Source organism: Berghia stephanieae, unplaced genomic scaffold (genome assembly GCF_034508935.2).
Source record: "Berghia stephanieae isolate SIO BIC M18660-M18661 unplaced genomic scaffold, UCSD_Bste_1.3 scaffold9, whole genome shotgun sequence".
NCBI lineage: Eukaryota > Metazoa > Mollusca > Gastropoda > Nudibranchia > Aeolidiidae > Berghia > Berghia stephanieae.
This window is the reverse complement of record NW_027629543.1, coordinates 57,850-80,924: the sequence shown is the minus strand read 5'-3', so window position 1 is coordinate 80,924 and position 23,075 is coordinate 57,850. Positions and strand designations below refer to the sequence as shown.

At 34.4% G+C, this 23,075-nt stretch overlaps 1 protein-coding gene across 13 annotated transcripts in view; it reads right to left on the bottom strand.

Annotated features, from left to right (window-relative positions):
* LOC144962345 (uncharacterized) overlaps nt 1–23,075 on the bottom strand; it is an 89,030-nt gene that overhangs the window by 24,864 nt on the left and 41,091 nt on the right. The window lies entirely within an intron of this gene.

The window sequence follows — 23,075 nt, the reverse complement described above, 5'->3', positions numbered from 1 at the left end:
GGACCAGACCAGATTCCACCGGAGGCTCTAAAAGTTGATGCGGAAAGAAATGCTGAGGCCCTGCACCCACTATTTGAGAGAATCTGGAATGACGGGATATTCCCAAAGGATTGGAAGGAAGGACATCTTAGATGCAGATGGATTGGACACACGCTTAGAAAGAATGACTCAACTATAACAAAGAAAGTATTGGACTGGAACCCTCAGGGCAGAAGATCAAGGGGAAGGCCACGAGGAACATGGAGAAGAATTAAAGAAGCTGATATACAGAGAAGTGGTAAGACCTGGAATGAGATAAAAAAGTTGGCTCAGGATAGAGAAGGATGGAAACTGTTTGTCTGTGGCCTATACCCTGACCCAGGGTGAAAAAGGCAATGATGATGATATATATATATATATATATATATATATATATATATATATATATATATATATTATATATATATATATATATATATATATATATATATATATATATATATATATATATATATATATATATATATATATATATATAGTTATCTCTCCCCTCTAAACCAACACGTAACGGATAACAATATTGGTAATGATAAAGGGAAACGTGTTGATATTAATGATAACAGGTATGATATTGGTATTGATGACGATAAGCGTGTTGATATTGATGACAACAGGGAAGATATTGGTATTAAAGATGGCAACAGAATTTACATGTCTGTAATATTGATTATGTTGGTATTGATGGAGGCAAAAGTGTTGATATTTGTATTGATGAAGTTAACAATGTTGATATTGGTATTGATAGTGCCAAGTCTTGATGCTGCTCTTGATAGTGGAAAAGGTGTTGATATTGGTTTTGATTATGGAAAGTGTTAAAAATGGTTTTGATTGAAACAAAATATTTGATCTACATAATACATACAACAGTATTGGGATTGGTATTGAGAATTGACTTTTGGGGTAACTATAGATAGTAGTATCGTTGTTATTAGGCGTAAAGTAAATGAAACAATATAATTGATTGATACTTACAATCTGTTAGTCACACATGGATGGGAGAAAGAAATAACAAAGATTAGACCTTTAAGTAAATATAGTTAAAGTATTTTTTTTTCATATCAATTGTTTCAATACACAAAAACTTGATCTTTTCAATTATGAAATATACACTAAACTTGCTCAAAGCGGTATACAAGGTTTCTCCAGTTATAAGGTTAAGCTCTCTCTCTCTCTCTCTCTCTCTCTCTCTCTCTCTATATATATATATATATATATATATATATTATATATATATACCCCGTGTGGTGTCCGGGGTCCCTCAACTGAGAGGGTCAAGAATAGCCCAACGCCAAGCCAGCGTGTCGTAAAAGGCGACTAATGGTGTGTGATTCCTCCATCTTTGAGTCACCTGGTCCTCCAGGTTGGGGGTTGGCAAAGAGTTAACACCCCTTTCCGTTAAACTCTAACCGTTACAGAAACACAGACAGACAAACCAAATCCTTTTTTTAGCTTGGGCGACCGAAGAGTTTCTGGAATATCAGAATTTATGAAGGACAACAGACAAAGCCGAAAGGACTCTGCTGACCCGATGACGTCTTCGCTAAACAAGCAGCTTCGAATTGCGTCGTGGAACGTTCGCACCATGTATGAAGCAGGAAAAAGCTCTCAAGTTGTGACTGAGATGAGAAGATACAGGCTGCATATACTTGGAGTAAGCGAAACCCACTGGATACAATCCGGACAGAAACACCTCAAGTCTGGGGAGAAGATTTTATATTCAGGGAGAGGGGACGGGATTCATACACAGGGAGTAGGAATAATTCTAAGCAAGTTTGCCCAGAAGTCACTGAGAGGATGGGAACACTGCGGAGAAAGGATCATCATGGCGTCCTTTACAACACGGAGTAAGAAGATCAGCATGAACATTGTACAGATCTATGCCCCAACAAATGATGCAACAGATGAGGACAAAGATAGATTTTATGGTCTGCTACAACAAGTCATTGACAAGTTGCCAAGGAAAGACATCAACATATTGATGGGAGATGCTAATGCAAAAGTGGGACAGGATAACGTAGGCTATGAAGGTATCATGGGACGTCATGGCATGGAGAAATGAATGATGGTGAGAGATTTGCAAATTTCTGTGCATTCAACAGTTTGGTGATTGGAGGATCAGTGTTCCCCCATAAGAGGATCCACAAAGCAACTTGGGTCTCACCAGATGGTATGACAGAGAATCAGATTGATCATTTTTGTATCTCTCGTAGATTCAGACGTTCATTGGAAGATGTGACAGTACGGAGAGGGGCAGATGTTGGATCAGACCACCACCTGCTATTGGCAAAGCTTAAGCTCCGACTCAGAAAACACGGGGCCAGATCACATACAAGAAAAAAATTCCGAGGTGAATGCACTTGATGGGGAAAAGAATGATGAATTCAAACTACAATTGAGTAATAGATTCCAACCTCTTACTGAGCTCGAGGAGGACATAGATGTAGAGTCACATTGGGCAAAGATCAAGGAAGTCTACATAACAACTTGCCACGAGGTATTGGGGGTAAAGAAATCGGAACATAAAGAATGGATAAGTCCAACCACCTTGGACCTTATTGAAAAGAGGAGAACAAGGAAGGAACAAGTGAATGCAAGCCGAACAAGGGCTTCAAGACTGGATGCACAAGAGCAGTATCGAGCCATAGCTAAGGAAGTCAAAAGATCTGTGAAGAAAGACAAGGAAGCATTCATGAACAGACTTGCAGAGAAAGCAGAAGCAGCAGCGACTGGAGGACACATGAGGATCCTTTATCAAACTAGCAAGACACTTGCTGGAAAATATGGGAAACCAGAGGTACCAGTCAAAGACAAAGATGGGAAAACTATTTTTGGAAAAGAGGCTCAATCTGAACGATGGAGGGAACATTTCAACTGCCTTCTGAACAGACCACCACCAGACAACCAGCCAGAAATTTTGCCTGCAAGGAATGAGCTACCAATTAGCTGTGATCCACCATCGATAGCAGAGATTGTGGGTGCCATTAACAAGATGAAAAGGGGAAAGCTGCTGGACCAGACCAGATTCCACCGGAGGCTCTAAAAGTTGATGCGGAAAGAAATGCTGAGGCCCTGCACCCACTATTTGAGAGAATCTGGAATGACGGGATATTCCCAAAGGATTGGAAGGAAGGACATCTTATCAAGCTTCCAAAGAAAGGGGACCTCAGTAATTGTAATAATTATCGAGGCATCACTCTTCTTTCTATCCCAGGAAAGGTTTTCAACCGTATTATTTTAGAGAGAATTAAGAATGCAACAGATGCTAAACTGCGGGACGAACAGGCAGGTTTTCGAAAAAACCGTTCAACCACCGACCAGATTGCCTCTCTGCGAGTCATAGTGGAACAGTCTATAGAATGGAACTCTCCTCTTATTGTCAACTTTCTGGATTACGAGAAGGCTTTCGACAGTATTGACAGAGCAACATTGTGGAAAATTCTGGCACATTGTGGACTCCCTGAAAAGATAGTAAACCTCATTAAGGAAATGTATGAAGGATCAAGTTGCAGGGTTGTACATGAAGATCAGCTTACTGACAGCTTTGAAATTAAGACTGGTGTCAAGCAGGGATGCTTGCTCTCTCCATTCCTGTTCATCCTTGCCATTGATTGGCTAATGAAGGAAACCTCCAAAGGGAGAAGAAATGGGATACAGTGGACCCCCTGGACACAGTTGGATGATCTGGATTTTGCAGATGATCTGGCTCTTTTGTCCCACACCCAGGACCAAATGCAAGCAAAAACCACAATTATAAATAGCCTGTCGGAATCAATTGGTCTAAGAATTCACCCTGCAAAGTCAAAGGTCTTGAGGATAGGTACGCGTCAAAGGGAGCAGATCAAAGTTAAAGATCAGGAACTCGAAGATATAGACACTTTCTGCTATCTCGGAAGTATAATTGACAAGGATGGAGGCACGGAAGCAGAGGTGAAAGCACGAATAGGAAAGGCACAGGCTGCATTCACATCTTTGAACAGAGTTTGGAGAACTAAAGATATCTCCCTTCAACTAAAGCTAAGACTTTTCAACTCAAACGTGAAGTCTGTCCTACTGTATGGATGTGAAACTTGGAACGCATCACAGGCATGTATAAGGAGGGTACAGATTTTCGTAAACAGGTGCATGCGTAAGCTACTCAGAATATAATGGATGGATAGAATAAAAAATGAAGAAGTATGGAAAAGAACACAACAGAAACCAGTGGGAGAGGATATAGGAAGAAGACGATGGAGATGGATTGGACACACTATAACAAAGAAAGTATTGGACTGGCACCCTCAGGGCAGAAGATCAAGGGGAAGGCCACGAGGAACATGGAGAAGAATTAAAGAAGCTGATATACAGAGAAGTGGTAAGACCTGGAATGAGATAAAAAAGTTGGCTCAGGATAGAGAAGGATGGAAACTGTTTGTCTGTGGCCTATACCTGACCCAGGGTGAAAAAGGCAATGATGATGATGATGATATATATATATATAATATATATATATATATATATATTATATATATATATATATATATATATATATATATATATATATATATATATATATATATATATATATATATATATATATATATATATATATATATATATATATATATATATATATATATATATATATATATATATATATATATTATATATAAATATATATATATATATATATATATATATATATATATATATATATATATATATATATATATATATATATATATATATATATATATATATATATATATATAGTTATCTCTCCCCTCTAAACCAACACGTAACGGATAACAATATTGGTAATGATAAAGGGAAACGTGTTGATATTAATGATAACAGGTATGATATTGGTATTGATGACGGTAAGCGTGTTGATATTGATGACAACAGGGAAGATATTGGTATTAAAGATGGCAACAGAATTTACATGTCTGTAATATTGATTATGTTGGTATTGATGGAGGCAAAAGTGTTGATATTTGTATTGATGAAGTTAACAATGTTGATATTGGTATTGATAGTGCCAAGTCTTGATGCTGCTCTTGATAGTGGAAAAGGTGTTGATATTGGTTTTGATTATGGAAAGTGTTAAAAATGGTTTTGATTGAAACAAAATATTTGATCTACATAATACATACAACAGTATTGGGATTGGTATTGAGAATTGACTTTTGGGGTAACTATAGATAGTAGTATCGTTGTTATTAGGCGTAAAGTAAATGAAACAATATAATTGATTGATACTTACATACTGTTAGTCACACATGGATGGGAGAAAGAAATAACAAAGATTAGACCTTTAAGTAAATATAGTTAAAGTATTTTTTTTTCATATCAATTGTTTCAATACACAAAAACTTGATCTTTTCAATTATGAAATATACACTAAACTTGCTCAAAGCGGTATACAAGGTTTCCCCAGTTATAAGGTTAAGCGAACACGTAGGACGAGACATGACGCCAGTTGGGGGATATTATATTTTTCAGACATAGACAAATCTTTTAACGGCCAATTACTCATTGTAAACCTGAGTTCGATGAGAGATTGTGAGTAAAGTTTCTTTCCCAAAGACTTAACTCTGTGCTGATCGAGGGTCGTTCCCAGGACCGTCCGATCAAAAGCCATTGTCAATTCAGTTATCTCTCACCCGCTCAACCAAGAGCGTAAAGTAAATGAAACGCTATAAAAGCTTGATACTTATCCACTGTTAGTCACACATAGATAGGAGAAAGAAACAAGAAAAGATTAGACATTTAACATGTTCATCCCATCCTCCCCTAAATTCCTTAGGTTTGTCCACTTACGAAAGTTGAGACCCTCTCTCTCTCTCTCTCTCTCTCTCTCTCTCTCTCTCTCTCTCTCTCTCTCTCTCTCTCTCTCTCTCTCTATATATATATATATATATATATATATATATATATATATATATATAACTCTTTGCTTAACAAATTTTGATACTGTAAGCCATGCAACATCTATCCAAGGTTCCTTTTTATTTTATAGGCCATATTTTATTTGGCTTTTTTAGTCTTATGACAATTCAGTTATCTCTCACCCTCTAAACCAACCCGTAGAGGAAAACAATATTGGAAATGATGGCAAAAGTGTTGATATTGATGACAATATGGATGATATTGGTATTGATGACGGTAGTAGTGTTGATATTGATGACAATATGGAAGATATTGATATTAAAGATGGCAACAGTATTTATATTGGTAGTTATGTCTATAATATTGATGATGTTGGAATTGATGGAGGCAAAAGTGTTGATATTTGTATTGATGAAGTTAACAATGTTGATATTGGTATTGATAGTGCCAAGTCTTGATGCTGCTCTTGATAGTGGAAAAGGTTTTGATATTGGTTTTGATTATGGAAAATGTTAATGGTTTCGATTGAAACAAAATATTTGATCTACATAATACATACAACAGTATTGGGATTGGTAGTGAGAATTGACTATTGGGGAATGTATAGATAGTGGTATCGTTGTTATTAAGCGTAAAATAAATGAAACAATATAATTGATTAATACTTACACCCTGTTAGTCACACATGGATGGGAGAAAGAAATAACAAAGATTAGACCTTTAAGTAAATATAGTTAAAGCATATTTTTTTATATCAATTGTTTCAATACACAAAAACTTGATCTTTTCAATTACGAAATATACACTAAACGACTTTTGGGGTAACTAGAGATAGTAGTATCGTTGTTTTAAGCGTAAAAGAAATGAAACAATATAATTGATTAATACTTACAGGCTGTTAGTCACACATGGATGGTAGAAAGAAATAACAAAGATTAGACCTTGAAGTAAATATTTAAAAAATAAATTTTGTATCAATTGTTCCAAAACACAAAATCTTGATCTTTTCAATAACGAAATATATCCTAACGTGCTCAAAGCGGTATACAAGGTTTCCCCAGTTATAAGGTTAAGCGAACACGTAGGACAAGATATGACGCCAGTTGGGGGATATCATATTTTTCAGACATAGACAAATCTTTTAACGGCCTGAGTTCGATGAGAGATTGTGAGTAAAGTTTCTTTCCCAAAGACTTAACTCGATCGAGGGTCATTCCCAGGACCGTCCGATCCGAAAGACAGTGGCATATCACAAGGCAATATAGACGCACAAACCATATGATTTTTACGTTTAATAGTTATAAAACCTTTGTAATTCACATTCTATTCAATTCAATTAACATATTCATCCCATCTTCCCCTAAATTCCTTAGGTTTGTCCACTTACGAAAGTTGAGCCTCTCTCTCTCTTTCTCTCTCTCTCTCTCTCTCTCTCTCTCTCTCTCTCTCTCTCTCTCTATATATATATATATATATATATATATATATATATATATATATATATATATATTTAATATTTATATATATCTTTAACTCTTTGCTTAACAAATTTTGATACTGTAAGCCATGCAACATCTATCCAAGGTTCCTTTTTATTTTATAGGCCATATTTTATTTGGCTTTTTTTGTCTTATGACAATTCAGTTATCTCTCACCCTCTAAACCAACCCGTAGCGGACATCAATACTGGAAATGATGATGGTAAACGTGTTGATATTGATGACAATATGGATGATATTGGTATTGATGACGGTAGTGGTGTTGATATTGATGACAACATGGGAGATATTGAAGATGGCAACAGTATTTATATTGGTAGTTATGTCTGTAATATTGATGATGTTGGTATTGATGGAGGCAAAAGTGTTGATATTTGTATTGATGAAGTTAACAATGTTGATATTGGTATTGATAGTGCCAACAGTCTTGATGCTGGTCTTGATGGTGGAAAAGTGTTGATATTGGTATTGATTATAGAAAGTGTTAATAATTGTTTCCATTGAAACACAATATTTGATCTACATAATACATACAACAGTATTACGATTGTTATTTAGAATTGACTTTTGGGGTAACTAGAGATAGTAGTATCGTTGTTATTAAGCGTAAAATAAATGAAACAATAAAATTGATTAATACTTACACGCTGTTAGTCACACATGGATGGTAAAAAGAAATAACAAAGATTAGACCTTTAAGTAAATATAGTTAAAGTATTTTTTTCGTATCAATTGTTTCAATACACAAAAACTTGATCTTTTCAATAACGAAATATACACTAAACTTGCTCAAAGCGGTATACAAGGTTACCCCAGTTATAAGGTTAAGCGAACACGTAGGACAAGACATGACGCCAGTTGGGGGATATTATATTTTTCAGACATAGACAAATCTTTAGCGGCCAAATACTCATTTTAAACCTGAGTTGGATGAGAGCATGTGAGTAAAGATTCTTTCCCAAAGACTCAACTCTGTGCTGATAGAGGGTCGATCCCATGACCGTCCGATCCGATCACTCTCTCTCTCTCTCTCTCTCTTTATCAATCTATCTCTTTATCTCTTTGCTTTACAAATTTTGATATTGTGAGCCATGCGACATCCGTCGAAGGTTCCTTTTTATTTTAGAGACCCTATTTTATTTGTCTTTTTTGTTTTCTGACAATTTAGTTATCTCTCACCCTCTAAACCAACCGATAAAGGATAACATTATTGGTAATGATGATGGCAAACGTGTTAATATGGATGACAACAGGGGTGATATTGGTATTTATGAGGGTAACAGTGTTGATATTGATGACGACAGTGAAGATATTGGTATGAAAGATGGCAACACTATTTTTATAATGGAATTGATGACTGTAATATTGATGATGTTAGTATTGGTGGAGGAAAAAGTGTTGATATTTGTATTGATGAAGGCAACAATGATGATATTGATATTGATAGTGCCAACAGTCTTGGTCCTGGTCTTGATAGTAGAAAAGTGTTGATATTGGTATTGATTATGGAAAGTGTTAATATTGGTTTGGATGGAAACAAAATATTTGATGTACATAATACATACAACAGTATTACGATTGGTAATGAGAATTGACTTTTGGGGTAACTAGAGATAGTAGTATCGTTGTTATTAAGCGTAAAATAAATGAAAGAATATAATTGATTGATACTTACATCCTGTTAGTCACACGTGGATGGGAGAAAGAAATAACAAAGATTAGACCTTTAAGTAAATATAGTTAAAGTATATTTTTTGTATCAATTGTTTCAAAACACAAAAACTTGATCTTTTCAATAACGAAATATACACTAAACTTGCTCAAAGCGGTATACAAGGTTTCCCAGTTATAAGGTTAAGCGAACACGTAGGACGAGACATGACGCCAGTTGGGGATATTATATTTTTCAGACATAGACAAATCTTTAGCGGCCAAATACTCATTTTAAACCTGAGTTGGATGAGAGCATGTGAGTAAAGATTCTTTCCCAAAGACTCAACTCTGTGCTGATCGAGGGTCGATCCCATGACCGTCCGATCCGATCTCTCTCTCTCTCTCTCTCTCTCTCTCTCTCTTTATCAAGCTATCTCTTTATCTCTTTGCTTTACAAATTTTGATATTGTGAGCCATGCGACATCCATCGAAGGTTCCTTTTTATTTTAGAGACCCTATTTTATTTGTCTTTTTTATTTTCTGACAATTTAGTTATCCCTCACCCTCTAAACCAACTGATAAAGGATAACAATATTGGTAATGATGATGGCAAACGTGTTGATATGGATAACAACACGGGTGATATTGGTATTTATGAGGGTAACAGTGTTGATATTGATGACGACAGTGAAGATATGAAAGATGGCAACGCTATTTTTATATTGGTATTGATGACTGTAATATTGATGATGTTAGTATTGGTGGAGGAAAAAGTGTTGATATTTGTATTGATGAAGGCAACAACGATGATATTGGTATTGATAGTGCCAACAGTCTTGGTCCTGGTCTTGATAGTGGAAAAGTGTTGATATTGGTATTGATTATGGAAAGTGTTAATATTGGTTTGGATGGAAACAAAATATTTGATGTGCATAATACATACAACAGTATGGTAATGAGAATTGACTTTTGGGGTAACTAGAGATAGTAGTATCGTTGTTATTAAGCGTAAAATAAATGAAAGAATATAATTGATTGATACTTACTTTCTGTTAGTCACACATAGATGGGAGAAATAAATAACAAAGATTAGACCTTTAAGTAAATATAGTTAAAGTATATTTTTTGTATCAATTTTCAAAACACAAAAACTTGATCTTTTCAATTACGAAATATACACTAAACGACTTTTAGGGTAACTAGAGATAGTAGTATCGTTGTTATTAAGCGTATAAAGAAAAGAAACAATATAATTGATTGATTCTGTTAGTCACATATGGATGGTAGAAAGAAATTACAAAGATTAGACCTTTAACTAAATATTAAAAAAAAAATCTGTATCAATTGTTTCAAAACACAAAATCTTGATCTTTTCACTAACCAAATATACCCTAACGTGCTCAAAGTGGTATACAAGGTTTCCCCAGTTATAAGGTTAAGCGAACACGTAGGACAAGACATGACGCCAGTTGGGGGATATCATATTTTTCAGACATAGACAAATCTTTTAACGGCCAATTACTCTTTTTAAACCCGAGTTCGATGAGAGACTGTGAGTAAAGTTTCTTTCCCAAAGACTTAACTCTCTGCTGACCGAGGGTCGTTTCCAGGATCGTCCGATCCGAAAGACAGTGGCATATCACAAGGCAATAAAGAAGCACAAACCATATGATTTTTACGTTTAATAGTTATAAAACCTTTGTAATTCACATTCTATTCAATTCAATTAACATGTTCATCCCTTCTTCCCCTAAATTCCTTAGGTTTGTCCACTCACGAAAGTTGGGCCTCTCTCTCTCTCTCTTTCTCTCTCTCTCTCTCACTCTCTCTCTCTCTCTCTCTCTCTCTCTCTATATATATATATATATATATATATATATATATATATATATATATATATATATATATATATATATATATATATTTAATATTTATATATATCTTTAACTCTTTGCTTAACAAATTTTGATACTGTAAGCCATGCACCATCGATCCAAGGTTCCTTTTTATTTTATAGGCCATATTTTATTTGGCTTTTTTTGTCTTATGACAATTCAGTTATCTCTCACCCTCTAAACCAACCCGTAGCGGACATCAATACTGGAAATGATGATGGCAAACGTGTTGATATTGATGACAATATGGATGATATTGGTATTGATGACGGTGGTAGTGTTGATAGTGATGACAACATGGATGTTATTGATATTAAAGATGGCAACAGTATTTATATTGGTAGTTATGTCTGTAATATTGATGATGTTGGTATTGATAGAGGCAAAAGTGTTGATATTTGTATTGACGAAGTTAACAATGTTGATATTGGTATTGATAGTGCCAACAGTCTTGATGCTGGTCTTGATGGTGGAAAAGTGTTGATATTGGTATTGATTATAGAAAGTGTTAATAATTGTTTCCATTGAAACACAATATTTGATCTACATAATACAAAAAACAGTATTATGATTGTTATTTAGAATTGACTTTTGGAGTAACTAGAGATAGTACTATCGTTGTTATTAAGCGTAAAATAAATGAAACAATAAAATTGATTAATACTTACACGCTGTTAGTCACACATGGATGGTAAAAAGAAATAACAAAGATTAGACCTTTAAGTAAATATAGTTAAAGTATTTTTTTTTCGTATCAATTGTTTCAATACACAAAAACTTGATCTTTTCAATAACGAAATATACACTAAACTTGCTCAAAGCGGTATACAAGGTTACCCCAGTTATAAGGTTAAGCGAACACGTAGGACAAGACATGACGCCAGTTGGGGGATATTATATTTTTCAGACATAGACAAATCTTTTAACGGCCAATTACTCATTTTAAACCTGAGTTCGATGAGAGATTGTGAGTAAAGTTTATTTCCCAAAGACTTAACTCTGTGCTGATCGAGGGTCGTTCCCAGGACCGTCCGATCCGAAAGACAGTGGCATATCGCAAGGCAATATAGACGCACAAACCATATGATTTTTACGTTTAATAGTTATAAAACCTTTGTAATTCACATTCTATTCAATTCAATTAACATGTTCATCCCATCTTCCCCTAAATTCCTTAGGTTTGTCCACTTACGAAAGTTGAGCCTCTCTCTCTCTCTTTCTCTCTCTCTCTCTCTATATATATATATATATATATATATATATATATATATATATATATATATATATATATATATATATATATATATATATATATATATATATATATAATATATATATATATATATATATATATATATATATATATATATATATATATATCTTTAACTCTTTGCTTACCAAATTTTGATACTGTAAGCCATGCAACATCTATCCAAGGTTCCTTTTTATTTTATAGGCCATATTTTATTTGGCTTTTTTAGTCTTATGACAATTCAGTTATCTCTCACCCTCTAAACCAATCCGTAGCGGACAACAATATTGGAAATGATGATGGCAAACGTGTTGATATTAATGACAATATGGATGATATTGGTATTGATGACGGTAGTAGTGTTGATATTGATGACAATATGGAATATATTGATATTAAAGATGGCAACAGTATTTATATTGGTAGTTATGTCTGTAATATTGATGATGTTGGAATTGATGGAGGCAAAAGTGTTGATATTTGTATTGATGAAGTTAACAATGTTGATATTGATATTGATAGTGCCAACAGTCTTGATGCTGGTCTTGTGGTGGAAAAGTGTTGATATTGGTATTGATTATAGAAAGTGTTAATAATTGTTTCGATTGAAACAGAATATTTGATCTACATAATACATACATCAGTATTACGATTGTTATTTAGAATTGACTTTTGGGGTAACTAGAGATAGTAGTATCGTTGTTATTAATCGTAAAACAAATAAAACAATATAATTGATTAATACTTACTTGCTGTTAGTCACACATGGATGGTAAAAAGAAATAACAAAGATTAGACCTTTAAGTAAATATAGTTAAAGTATTTCTTTGTATCAATTGTTTCAATACACAAAAACTTGATCTTTTCAATAACGAGATATACACTAAACTTGCTCAAAGCGGTATACAAGGTTTCCCCAGTTAGGACGAGACATGACGCCAGTTGGGGGATATTATATTTTTCAGACATAGACAAATCTTTTAACGGCCAATTACTCATTTTAAACCTGAGTTCGATGAGAGATTGTGAGTAAAGTTTATTTCTCAAAGACTTAACTCTGTGCTGATCGAGGGTCGTTCCCAGGACCGTCCGATCCGAAAGACAGTGGCATATCACAAGGCAATATAGACGCACAAACCATATGATTTTTACGTTTAATAGTTATAAAACCTTTGTAATTCACATTCTATTCAATTCAATTACATGTTCATCCCATCTTTCCCTAAATTCCTTAGGTTTGTCCACTTAACCCTATTCCACTCCCAATTTTCATAGTCCTATTCATACCCCATGGGGTGGATTTACACCCCTATTCCAATGATAAAAAAAATGTGAGTTACCCTATTCTTTTCCATTGGGGTGGTTTTTTTTACACCCCTAGTCAAATGGTAAGAAAAAAGCTTTTTATCCTATTCTTATCCAATGGGGTGGTTTTGCACCCCTAAGTTAATATAGGAAAATATGAAAAGAACTATTATTATTATTGCTTTTATTATTATTATTATTATTGTTATTATTATTATTATTATTATTATTATTATTATTATTATTATTATTATTATTATTATTGTTATTGTTATTGTTATTGTTATTATTATTATTATTATTATTATTATTATTATTATTATTATTATTATTATTATTATTATTATTATTATTATTATTATTATTATTATTATTATTATTATTATTATTATTATTATTCATTCCGCCAGTTTTTACCATAATTAGTGCAAAGAATAGAGATAATAAAATAGAGTTTTGTTTCACAGCTTGTTCTATTTTTATTTTTTACATTTTCCACACCATGACTCTGACTCTGATCCAACTTTTTCATTCCTTCCCCTTCTTGTTTGTCACATGTTCCTTTTACAATAATTACAACACAGAGCAGATGCTCCTATCTCCCTGTTCCTAAGGTTGTTCTATTTTGTTTTGAATATGAATTTGATTCATTCATTACAATAAAATCAAAACGAAGTGAAAATGGCGGCGGATGCAAATAGGAATGTTTTTCAAGCATTTCAAGGGCCCTCAACAACTGATGAAAACAGTTCAGACTTTATTGATCTCCAGTCAGTTCATCTTTCAGATCCGTCACTCTTAGAAAGAAGTTTCAACTCTACATCAGGTAAGTCCCTTCTGAATCTATTCTTGGTTTTTTGTTTTGTTAGGGTTAACCTCTCTTTCAACTACTATAGGTCACATAAAGATACTGCACTGCTTTGACAATTATTTGTGCGAATCAGACTAAGACATGCAGTGTAGCACAAATCTTAGCCAGTAAGTGTTGACAGACACCAGGCCAGCCAGCCGTATCACTTTTCCTATAATATGCCACGTCTGGCAGGGAGCTGATAAAAGAGCTGATACAATAACTGTGTGTTTGTCTTTGGTTTGAGAAGCTTATCTACTGTACAATTTTGAGCATATAGGGTCACGTAAAGCACTTATAGTATAGGGTCTACTCTGGATTCACTTCCGGAAAGATGTATTTTAATCAACGAACATGTAGTCGGTAAATCCAATTCTAATATATATTGAGAAATTCATGTATAGTAAGTATGCAAACAGACCACCCTGTTCTTTCATTTTGCTGTATCATATGTTCCATTTATTTCCATCATTCTCTACAGATGTGTGCCGTGAAGACCTTGCTGATTTCAATTATGAATCTTCCCTCATTGATGATCCCAATGTACCATATTCAAGTCATTCAAATGCACCAAGCTTACAGAATATGGAGCGGCATTGCAGCAGACCCTGTGGCCAGAGCAACAATGACAATGAAGCGTTTTCTGAACCTAACAAATGCTCTAAGGTTTGACGACAGGACTACAAGAACAGACAGAAGGGCCAGGGATGTTTTTGCGCCAATCAGGGACCTTTTTGATACCATCAACAATCAACTTTCTAAGATATATACTCCAGACATGAACCTTACAGTGGATGAGCAATTAATCCCATGGAGGGGGAGAGTCAAGTTTCTTCAATATTTACCAAGCAAACCGGATAAGTATGGATTGAAAATATTCTGGATATGTGATTCTAAGACTGCTTATCCACTGAAAGCAATTCCCTATCTTGGAAAATATGGAGAAAGGAGGACAGATTTAGGAAGAGAAACTGTCAAGGAATTAGCTATGCCATATTGCAAAAGTGGTAGAAAGATTACTTTTGATAATTTTTTCACGGACAAAGAGCTTTTGTTATGGCTCAGAAAGCAAGGATTGACAGGAGTTGGGACAGTTCGAAATTTAAATATGGCAAGGATTTGAAAAAATCAGAATCAAGCTTTGCTTTCACTTTTGAATTGTCTTTAGTCAGCCATAAATCAAACCACAAGAAAAATGTAATTGTTTTGAGTTCAATGCACAATTCTCAGGATGTTGATGACGGGCCCAAAAGAAAACCTGAAATGGTGAAGTACTATAATCAAACCAAAGGTGGAGTTGATACGTTTGACCAGATGTGTCACAGTCTGACAACCAAAAGAAAGTGCCGAAGGTGGCCAATGGTGATTTTTTACAACCTGTTGGACACGGTAGGAATTTCATCTCAAATAATTTATAGGAAAATTTTTCCACAAAGCGCTCTCGCACAGGAAAAGAGAAGGGCAGAGTTTCAGGAGGACTTGGCAAGATGCCGATTGCAGGATCATCTATCTCGCAGATTAGCAAAGCTGAGGAAGCCTAACATTATGTTAGAACTCTCAATCCAGCATGTTTGTGAAGTATGGAAAATCACAAGACCAAACCATGCTGAACAAATGAGACAAACTGCTAGTGGCACACCATCAAACAAGCGAAAAGGAGAGCAGGGGAGATGCTGGGGCAGCCCAAGGAAGAAGGACCGGAAATTTAGAACTTCAAGCAGTTCATTTGGCAGATTTGTTTGTAAAGAGCACTCACTTCTCGTATGCAAGTCCTGTTGATAACAAGAGATAATGGGAGGCAGAGAGTTGAGAGAGGATGACAAACTGATAGACAGACAAAAAGAAATATTTTGGACCCTGGACCCTGGTAGACCAAAGGAAGAGAAGGGGAGGGGATTGGCATGTTGCTCGATGTTACATTCTTCACTATTCTCGTCATTCAAAGTCTTTTCTGACTGGTAAGTTTGCTTTGTTATCAAAGTTATGAACGTTAATACTGTTCTAATGCCTTTTTAAAGTTATTATTATGTTATTACATTTGACTTGATATTTTTGTTGTTACCCTATTAAATTTTGATTTTGAAACTCATTTCTTCCAGTTGGTTACGAGAAGAAATAAATTTAATTCATGTTTCATGTTTTTTAAAAATTAACTGATATGCGTGTAATATATCATACATATCAAAACTTAAAATAAAATAAAAGTTGCCAAAGTGTTATATTTCACTTGTTCCAAAGATAAAATTTAATTTCAATAAAATTCACTTGGTTTTTAAAAATAAAACTCATTATGGTCTCAGTTTTACTTATTGTGTTATTGTTTTTCTATTTCATGTGTGTTTTGTATATACATGTATTAATACTATCAAAATAGGTTAATGAAATCCTTGTCTGTTTATTGCTTGTTTATATAGGTATATAAAACCAACGACTCATATTGAGAATGCAATCCCTAGAGAAATCGCCTATGCAGATGATGTCGATTTTATTGGATCAACACCAGCAAATATAGACATCATACAAAATACACTCATGAAATATAACCTCCAAGTCAATGCCAATAAAACCGAATTTACAACAATATCGAGGAACAAAGAGGAATGGAAAAGAACAAAGAAAGTCGGCTCACTAATTGGAGACACCGAGGATGTACAAAGAAGAAAACAGCTATCAAACGCCGCACTCAGTAAACTCACCAATGTATGGATTAGAGGTGACAAAATAAAGAGAAAAACCAAACTGAAACTGTACCATGCTCTTGTAAAACCGGTACTTCTGTATAACTGCGGCACTTGGGCGTTGACAAAATCCGAAGAAGAACATCTGGATGCCTTCCATCGCACACAGCTAAGAAGGGTACTGGACATCAAATACCCCAAAAAGATCTCAAATGAATCACTCTATAAGATCACAAAAGAAAGACCAATCTCCCTTGACATTTTACAACAACGATGGCAACTTTTCGGTCACATACTACGCAGGGACAAAAACATACCAGCAAACCAAGCCATGTCGGGATACTTCCAAAAACACGGGAACCTTTTCAGAGGAAGACCGATCACAACACTCCCCGTGATCCTAAACAAAAACCTCACAACACTTGGACAAAGCATTAGTCTCATAACGGCAGGGGACCTTGAAAATCTGAGAACCCTAGCAGAGGACCGGCAATATTGGAGACACCTCACACAGGAAATACTGGAAACAGCCAAGGCGACCTGATCTTTCGGTCGAGACGCGAAAGGCATCTAAGTAGTAAGTAGTATATAGGTATTTGATTTAGTTGCTCATGTTTTCTCTATACATAGGATGGGGTGTAAAACCACCCCATAGGATTCAAATAGGAATGTTCCATTTTTTTTCTTTATTGTCATGGGGTGGTTTTACACCCCATCGGATATGAATAGGGTATCTGACATTTTATACCTATATAACCCAAAATATATTATACTGATATAAATGATACTTTGTGGTCACAATTATCATATAACAATTAGCGATTACATAAAATTTCAACTTTCTAGATCAAAAAATAAAAAAGTTATTGGTGAAAAACATAGGGCTGGGGTTAAAACCACCCCATGGAGTGGAATAGGTTAAGTTGAGCCTCTCTCTCTCTCTCTCTCTCTCTCTCTCTCTCTCTATATATATATATATATATATATATATATATATATATATATATATATAATATATATATATATATATATATATATATATATATATATATCTTCAACTCTTTGCTTAACAAACTTTGATACTGTAAGCCATGCAACATCTATCCAAGGTTCCCTTTTATTTTATAGGCCATATTTTATTTGGCTTTTTTTTGTCTTATGACAATTCAGTTATCTCTCACCCTCTAAACCAACCCGTAGCAGACATCAATATTGGAAATGATGATGGCAAACGTGTTGATATTGATGACAATATGGATGATATTGGTATTGATGACGGTAGTGGTGTTGATATTGATGACAACATGGAGATATTGAAGATGGCAACAGTATTTATATTGGTAGTTAGGTCTGTAATATTGATGATGTTGGTATTGATTGAGCCAAAAATGTTGATATTTGTATTGATTAAGTTAACAATGTTGATATTGGTATTGATAGTGCCAACAGTCTTGATGCTGGTCTTGATGGTGGAAAAGTGTTGATATTGGTATTGATTATAGAAAGTGTTAATATTTGTTTCCATTGAAACACAATATTTGATCTGCATAATACATACAACAGTATTACGATTGTTATTTAGAATTGACTTTTGGGGTAACTAGAGATAGTAGTATCGTTGTTATTAAGCGTAAAATAAATGAAACAATATAATTGATTGATACTTACATACTGTTAGTCACACATGGATGGTAGAAAGAAATAACAAAGATTAGACCTTTAAGTAAATATAGTTAAAGTATTTTTTTTTGTATCAATTGTTTCAATACACAAAAACTTGATCTTTTCAATAACGAAATATACACTAAACTTGCTCAAAGCGGTATACGTCCAATCAAGGGACGCTACTCTTCCACTAATCTCATTCACATTCCTTATTGTAAGCCGTGAGACATCATTCAAAGCTTCCTTTTTTACAGGCCCTGTTTAAATTGTCTTTATGCCTTATGAAAATTCAGATATCTTCTACGATCTAAAACTAACCCTTAACGTCAGGAAAATTGGTAATGACGATTGCAAAACTTATGAAATTGATCTCAACAGTGATAATATTGGTATTCAATATGGCAACAGTGTTGATATGGGTTTGATGACGGTAATTTAGATGATATTGGTATTGATGGTGGCAACAGTGTTGATATTGAATTTGATGGTGGCAACAGTGTTGATATTGGTACTAATCAGAGTAATATTGATGGTAATAAGATCGTTGATATTGGTATTGATGACGGTAACGCAGTTGATATTGTTATTGAAGATGGCAACAGTGATTATTTTGGTATTGATAACCGTAACTATACTGATATTGGTATTGATGGTGGCAACAGTGTTGATATTGGTTTATATGGTGGCAACAGCATTGATGTCCTAATTTTACACCTATCTCTATTTCTCTGTGCTTACCAAATTTCTTTTGATATAGTGAGCCGTGAGACATCATTCTATATTCCTTATTTATTTTACAGGCCCTGTTTAAATTGTCTTTTGGTCATATGACAGTTCAGGTATCTTCTACGTTCTAAAACCAACCCTTAACGTTAGTACAATTGGTAATGATGATTGCAAAAGTGATGAATTTGGTGACAACAGTGATAATATTGGTATTGAAAACAGCAACAGTGTTGATATTGGTTTGATGACGGTAACATTGATAATGATAGTATTAATGATCTATCTCTTTAACTCTTTGCTTAACAAATTTTGATACTGTAAGCCATGCAACATCTATCCAAGGTTCCTTTTTATTTTATAGGCCATATTTTATTTGGCTTTTTTAGTCTTATGTGCAGTCAGATGCGAAAATTTTAGAACTATAAGTTTAATAAGCCACATCAACAAAATACTGTTGCGTATAATTATCAACAGGCTAAGGAATAAGATTAACCCCGAAATCGCAGAAGAACAATATGGATTCCAACCTGACAGAGGGACAAGGAACGCAATATACCTCCTTCGTGTTTTAAGTGAAAGAGCTATACAGGTCGGGATACTTCCAAAAACACGGGAACCTTTTCAGAGGAAGACCGATCACAACACTCCCCGTGATCCTAAACAAAAACCTCACAACACTTGGACAAAGCATTAGTCTCATAACGGCAGGGGACCTTGAAAATCTGAGAACCCTAGCAGAGGACCGGCAATATTGGAGACACCTCACACAGGAAATACTGGAAACAGCCAAGGCGACCTGATCTTTCGGTCGAGACGCGAAAGGCATCTAAGTAGTAAGTAGTATATAGGTATTTGATTTAGTTGCTCATGTTTTCTCTATACATAGGATGGGGTGTAAAACCACCCCATAGGATTCAAATAGGAATGTTCCATTTTTTTCTCTTTATTGTCATGGGGTGGTTTTACACCCCATCGGATATGAATAGGGTATCTGACATTTTATACCTATATAACCCAAAATATATTATACTGATATAAATGATACTTTGTGGTCACAATTATCATATAACAATTAGCGATTACATAAAATTTCAACTTTCTAGATCAAAAAATAAAAAAGTTATTGGTGAAAAACATAGGGCTGGGTGTAAAACCACCCCATGGAGTGGAATAGGTTAAGTTGAGCCTCTCTCTCTCTCTCTCTCTCTCTCTCTCTCTCTCTATATATATATATATATATATATATATATATATATATATATATATATATCTTCAACTCTTTGCTTAACAAACTTTGATACTGTAAGCCATGCAACATCTATCCAAGGTTCCCTTTTATTTTATAGGCCATATTTTATTTGGCTTTTTTTGTCTTATGACAATTCAGTTATCTCTCACCCTCTAAACCAACCCGTAGCAGACATCAATATTGGAAATGATGATGGCAAACGTGTTGATATTGATGACAATATGGATGATATTGGTATTGATGACGGTAGTGGTGTTGATATTGATGACAACATGGGAGATATTGAAGATGGCAACAGTATTTATATTGGTAGTTAGGTCTGTAATATTGATGATGTTGGTATTGATTGAGCCAAAAATGTTGATATTTGTATTGATTAAGTTAACAATGTTGATATTGGTATTGATAGTGCCAACAGTCTTGATGCTGGTCTTGATGGTGGAAAAGTGTTGATATTGGTATTGATTATAGAAAGTGTTAATATTTGTTTCCATTGAAACACAATATTTGATCTGCATAATACATACAACAGTATTACGATTGTTATTTAGAATTGACTTTTGGGGTAACTAGAGATAGTAGTATCGTTGTTATTAAGCGTAAAATAAATGAAACAATATAATTGATTGATACTTACATACTGTTAGTCACACATGGATGGTAGAAAGAAATAACAAAGATTAGACCTTTAAGTAAATATAGTTAAAGTATTTTTTTTTGTATCAATTGTTTCAATACACAAAAACTTGATCTTTTCAATAACGAAATATACACTAAACTTGCTCAAAGCGTATACGTCCAATCAAGGGACGCTACTCTTCCACTAATCTCATTCACATTCCTTATTGTAAGCCGTGAGACATCATTCAAAGCTTCCTTTTTTACAGGCCCTGTTTAAATTGTCTTTATGCCTTATGAAAATTCAGATATCTTCTACGATCTAAAACTAACCCTTAACGTCAGGAAAATTGGTAATGACGATTGCAAAACTTATGAAATTGATCTCAACAGTGATAATATTGGTATTCAATATGGCAACAGTGTTGATATGGGTTTGATGACGGTAATTTAGATGATATTGGTATTGATGGTGGCAACAGTGTTGATATTGAATTTGATGGTGGCAACAGTGTTGATATTGGTACTAATCAGAGTAATATTGATGGTAATAAGATCGTTGATATTGGTATTGATGACGGTAACGCAGTTGATATTGTTATTGAAGATGGCAACAGTGATTATTTTGGTATTGATAACCGTAACTATACTGATATTGGTATTGATGGTGGCAACAGTGTTGATATTGGTTTATATGGTGGCAACAGCATTGATGTCCTAATTTTACACCTATCTCTATTTCTCTGTGCTTACCAAATTTCTTTTGATATAGTGAGCCGTGAGACATCATTCTATATTCCTTATTTATTTTACAGGCCCTGTTTAAATTGTCTTTTGGTCATATGACAGTTCAGGTATCTTCTACGTTCTAAAACCAACCCTTAACGTTAGTACAATTGGTAATGATGATTGCAAAAGTGATGAATTTGGTGACAACAGTGATAATATTGGTATTGAAAACAGCAACAGTGTTGATATTGGTTTGATGACGGTAACATTGATAATGATAGTATTAATGATCTATCTCTTTAACTCTTTGCTTAACAAATTTTGATACTGTAAGCCATGCAACATCTATCCAAGGTTCCTTTTTATTTTATAGGCCATATTTTATTTGGCTTTTTTAGTCTTATGTGCAGTCAGATGCGAAAATTTTAGAACTATAAGTTTAATAAGCCACATCAACAAAATACTGTTGCGTATAATTATCAACAGGCTAAGGAATAAGATTAACCCCGAAATCGCAGAAGAACAATATGGATTCCAACCTGACAGAGGGACAAGGAACGCAATATACCTCCTTCGTGTTTTAAGTGAAAGAGCTATACAGGTCGGGATACTTCCAAAAACACGGGAACCTTTTCAGAGGAAGACCGATCACAACACTCCCCGTGATCCTAAACAAAAACCTCACAACACTTGGACAAAGCATTAGTCTCATAACGGCAGGGGACCTTGAAAATCTGAGAACCCTAGCAGAGGACCGGCAATATTGGAGACACCTCACACAGGAAATACTGGAAACAGCCAAGGCGACCTGATCTTTCGGTCGAGACGCGAAAGGCATCTAAGTAGTAAGTAGTATATAGGTATTTGATTTAGTTGCTCATGTTTTCTCTATACATAGGATGGGGTGTAAAACCACCCCATAGGATTCAAATAGGAATGTTCCATTTTTTTCTCTTTATTGTCATGGGGTGGTTTTACACCCCATCGGATATGAATAGGTATCTGACATTTTATACCTATATAACCCAAAATATATTATACTGATATAA